Source organism: Dipodomys merriami, unplaced genomic scaffold (genome assembly GCF_024711535.1).
Source record: "Dipodomys merriami isolate MVZ:Mamm:240054 unplaced genomic scaffold, mDipMer1.0.p SCAF_268, whole genome shotgun sequence".
Taxonomy (NCBI): Eukaryota; Metazoa; Chordata; class Mammalia; order Rodentia; family Heteromyidae; genus Dipodomys; species Dipodomys merriami.
The window spans coordinates 288,268-293,698 of record NW_027204137.1 but is presented as its reverse complement, the minus strand read 5'-3'; the positions used below and the strand labels follow the sequence as shown (position 1 = coordinate 293,698).

At 35.2% G+C, this 5,431-nt stretch overlaps 1 non-coding gene across 1 annotated transcript; it reads left to right on the top strand.

The window, feature by feature from the left end:
* The first annotated feature begins 2,500 nt into the window (after window positions 1-2,500).
* Window positions 2,501-2,607, top strand: LOC138837254 (U6 spliceosomal RNA). The gene has a single exon (XR_011375282.1). It is a non-coding gene; the product is annotated as a U6 spliceosomal RNA (small nuclear RNA).
* Window positions 2,608-5,431: the final 2,824 nt, after the last annotated feature.

Here is a 5,431-nt window from a genome sequence, read left to right as displayed (position 1 = left end):
TCTATTGTACTCACTTCCACCATTACCTTCTTTTTCATCCCTGTGAACAACTTCGGTCTATTTTCCATAGGAGAGCTTTATTTTCATTACATGTAGTTACAAACAGAAAATCAAAGACAAAGGTTGTTTGTGAAAGAAAAAGAACTTTTAGTTCACAGGTTAAAATACCTTTTTTGGGGAGAGGGGTCCAGTCTTGGTGCCTGAAGTCTGGGCCTGGGAACTGTCCCTCAGCTCTTCATCTCAAGGCTAGTGCACTACCACTTGAGCCACAGCGCCACTTCTGGATTTTTTTCTTTTTGCTTATGTGCTGCTGAGGAATCGAACCCAGGGCCTCATGCATGCAAGGCAAGCGCTCTACCACTGAGCCACTTTCCCAGCCCAAGTTAAAATATCATATCCATCCAAATGATTCTTATAAGATGAAATTTGTAATAGTAGTAAACGTGAAAAGGAATTCCTAGACCTGTTGTTTTGCCATTTAAAATGTCAAAGAATAATATCACGTCACTCATAATTCTTAAAGAATGCAAGGGAAAATGTTAGTCCCCATCATGTTCCCACAAACCAGTGGATCCTCAAAGATAATAGTAGACCAGCAGAAATTCTATGCAGCAGACATAGAGCATGAAAGAGAAAGAGAGGAAATGAGAGAGTGTGAAAGAGGGAGAAATATGATACTGAAAGTGTATAACAGATAAAAAAGAGCTGTATGAGAATATTCATACTGTTATCTTTAGACTCTACATGTACATTTGAAGGTATTTGATGTATGATAATCCCTGAACCCAAAATATAAAATGATTTTAATAAAAATTAAAAATGACTCAGAAGTAATTAAAAATGCTAACACAATTTCACATTAGCAAACTCTCAGAGATATTTCATGACTTTGAAAAGAATAAAGTGGCTGGGGTTAGTATAAATTTAGAAGTATAACAATACACAAAAATATGAAAAGATATTCATATATTTCATTATATAACCCAAAGCAGAAAGAAAATGTTGTTTAGATGAATCTTTAAAACCCAGTCTATCAGGAGCTGGGACGGTGGCTGTTGTAGAGTGCCTGCCTTGCATGCATGAGGCCCTAGGTTTGATTCCTCAGCATCACATAAGTAGAAAAAGACGGAAGTGTTTCTGTGGCTCAAGTGGTGGCACTAGCCTTGAGCTGAGGTACAGCAACCAGGCCCCATAGTTCAACCCCATGGCCAACAAAATCAAAGTAAAAAACAAAACAAAACCCAGTCTCTCACTTTTGTGACCTCAACTCTGTAATATCACTGCTTCAGCCTAGGGCTAAGATTTTAAGTGTGGACATTTATCATCCCTCCTGATTCTGACTGTACTTGATAATTTTTAATCAATATTTTGTTCTTAATTTTGCTTTTTGTAAATTCACATGCAACTATAAAAAATGGTTTGGCCATCCCAGTAACCTTCTCAAAGTACCTCCTGATGATGAATAACAAAAGCTTTTACTATATTACAAGGGAAACAATACTACAAATAAAGAAACACAATAACTAAATATTAATGATTAATAAAATAAAATACCAAAGAATTACCAGTGTTTTCAGTATTTGAAGTGTACTTACATATTTGATTTTACTATTCTCACATTCCTGTACATTTAACACTGAATAAGATTATGATGTTCAGCAAGAGTTTTATAGGCTATGTGTAGTTTTTAAAGTTACCCACTAAGATTGCTTTTTATGACTCATCTCATCATTTGTATATGTATATGTATATGGTTTATATCATCATTTGTTCCTCACTAATATATAAAGTAAGGAAGCCCTAAAGTTTTAAGAGAAACTGTGCAGTTAACAAAGTCTTAACTCTTCACACTGCTTCTTTACACTAAGACTTTGCAACATCTCATTAGTAATGTTTTTATAAACTCTGAAATGTACTATTTAGTAGCATATGTCTGCTACCATAAATCTTAAATATTTATAGAAAAGTTGTATGACCTGAAAAACAGTCCTAATTTTGGCCTACATAAGCAAATTCCCAAAATTAAATATATTTAAAACATTAAAACTTTTAAAAAACCTTAACACTTGCCGCAGTGTTCATTATGACAGGTGCCTTATACAGAATAATTGAATTCGTCCTCCTACACATCTCTTTTTTATTTTTATTTTTTGTGAACATACTGTACAGAGGGGTTACATTTACATGGGCAAGATAATGAGTAAGTACATTTCTTATGAAGCATTGCAGCCTCCTCCTTTGTTTACCCTTCACATCCCTTCCCAGCCTTCTTCCGCCCCCCCAACCAATTCCACCCCTCTCCCCCGATCCTACACATCTCTTGAACAACAATATCTGGGATTATTTTGTTTTTGACATGTCAATCTTGGCTATTCTTAAATGTGTGCTTATGTAAGAAGTACATGGTTTTAAAATTTCACGAGAATTCTTCAAAACTTACTTTTCTTTGAATTGTCTAGTTCAAGAAAATCAATTACACTTTATATATAAAAAATTCTCTGTGCTCAATTCAGCAGCACATACACTAACATTGGAGCAGTACAGAGTAGATTAACATGGCCCCTGTGTGAGGTTGATATGCAAATTCTTGAATCATTCCATATTTTTACAACTAAAGATGCTGGAAAGGATGTGGCCACAAGGGAACCTTACTAGATTCTTGGTGGGAGTGTTAACTTGTTCAACCACTTTGGAAAGCAGTATGGAGGCTCATCAAAAGACTCCATATAAAGCTCCCCTATGACCCAGCAATCACACTTTTGGGGATTTACCCAAATGATCACAAAGAAGACCATACTAAAACTCCCAGAACAACTATGTTTACTGCAGCATTATTTACAATAGCTAAGATATGGAGCCCACCCTGATGGCCCACAGAAGATGAATGGATCATGAAAATGTGGTATATATACACAATGAAATTCTATGCCTCCATGAGAAAGAATGACATCGCCCAATTTGTTAAGAATTGGAAAGACTTGGAAAAAAAATTATTAAGTGAAGTAAGCCAAGTCCAAAGAAACGTAGGTCCAATGGTTTCCCTTATTTTCAACAGCTAATATATGTCTGGGATAAGCGGAATAGATCAGAAGCTATGTGCATATCAGATAAGATGATATTACAGGAAATGAACCAGACAAGTGGTTTTTTTGTTTCTTGCTATTGTTTCTAAGATACTTATAATGTGTGATGTGATTTCTTTTGTTCCTTTATATGTTCCTTCCCTACGCTCTAACCCCTGTTTTCACTGTACTTGAAGTTGGTGCGCCTACATCCTGTGTATATGTTTCTCTAATTTGGGGAGGGAAAAGGGAAATACAAAATTCTTAAATATGGATACAGGTTGAGATGCACAAAACACTATGTTGAAAAATGAACTTTACACTTTAGGCAGGGGAAGGGGGAGGGGAGTGTATTTCTGGAGGTGGGAGGGAAAGGATGGTGGAAGAAAAAGAAAGGTAGAGGTAACAATGCTTGTTAAGAAATGTACTCATTATTTGCTCATATAAATATGACACCTCTGTACAATTATTTTTACAGGTGGACCCATTGGCAACAATGAGAAGTACAAGTCGTTATGTTGAAAACGAACTTCACAACTTTGGTGGGGGGAGCGGGGAGGATTGGGTGGGAGGGCTACGAGGATGGGAAGGGATGGGAAGGGGAAACAAAGGAGGAGGCTACAATGCTTGATAAGAAATGTACTCATTATCTTGCCCATGTAATTGTAACCCGTCTGTACAGTATTTTCACAGTAAAAAAAAAAAGTATAAAAATGTTCTGATATAGAAGAGTTTATTTCCTCTATTTTACCCAGATAATATCGTTAACAAAGAAATTAATGCAGAACACTGATATGCTGATTTGAAGGTATTTTGAATAAATGTGTGGGTGTGGGTGTGTGTACACACACGCATGCACACATGCACACATGTACATGCTTGTGCATTGGCATGCTCTGAGTTTGAAATCAGGGCTTCAAGGTCTTGCTAGGCCTTTCCTCTCTAGATTGATGAGCTAATATATGAGCTACATCTCCATTCCTGGCTCTTTGCTAGTTCATTATAATTTCTGAAAAATAATCTCATGAATTTATTCTGCCCTGAGTGGCTTCCAACAGTTTTCCATAGATCTCAGGCTCCTGAGTAGATATCCCGAATAGATATGATTAAAGGTGTTACCAGCCAGGACAAGGCTTTCAGAATAATTTTAAAAGTAGAAGAAAGTTTACTTGATGGGGGCCTGTTTTATCATCTCCTACTTTTAAATCATTTTGGAGTGATTATATGTGAATTCACTTCGTTTTTGGATTCTTAAAAGATAGTAAGTTTTGGTATTTAAAATTTTTAGTACTTTTTAAAAAAGGATACAGGAGCTATGGGACAAAAGAAATTTGACTATCTTTGGACCTCAATTTATAAGCTCAGCTCTGTGCATGATAACCCAATGTCACCAACACAGTCTGTGTTGGAGACAAAATGTAACAGAAGACAATCAACATGGGCAATATTTGGTATGTTATTATTTATAGGACAATATGAATATTGAAATGAGAGTGTAAGAGAATGGAGAGATTTTTACCTACATTTTTTGTATTGCTAAAAGGCTTTTGGAGACCGTGACTCATTTCCTTCCTCACTATGTGTCTTTGGGCCATGCACTTCGTCCCTTAAATTACAATTTTTCCCAACGCTAAAATGGTAATAACATTAGCATTATAGCAATTGTTATCTTAAGAATTGAGAGAAATAAAACATGCAAAATACTTAACATAAAATTCTGTGAATGAGCTTTGAGTTTAGCCAAAAATTTTTAATACTAAATAGTATGCAATAATATTACAGAAAACATTACAGGTAGTGAGCAACCAGAAGGAATGTGATCTATTGACCATGCTCTGCTTCCAAGGAAGCCATGTGTACAACGTCTCATGCTTTAAAACATACTGGTTATCTTATGTCTTGGTAGTGTAAAAGTATCAAGGACAGAATAATGAAGGAATGTTGTAGACTGAGGTAATGTCCTTATGATAATGTGCAAAACTGATAAAACGTAAAAGTACCTGAGCAGTATATTGTGTTTTATATCATTTAAGTTCCATTCAAAGATAGGGAATACTTAGAAAAATGAATTCTCTTTTTGATATCCTATCATAGGTCCTTAGCAGGATGAACTCTTTCTTCATTCTTGTTGAGGCATTATCAGATGAGAAGAACTGTATTTTTTGTTTGCTTCCTTCAATTTATTCTTCAATTTGAAATCTGAACTACTTGACACTGAAAGAAACCAAGGGAAATTAGACACGCAGGCTTTGGAAAAAACAATTAACATAAAATAAATAAAATACATATAGCTTTATGAAAGGTCTAACTAAATTGAATTATATCTAAAGATTAAACAGAAAATGATATAAGCAATATCATGTTATTGA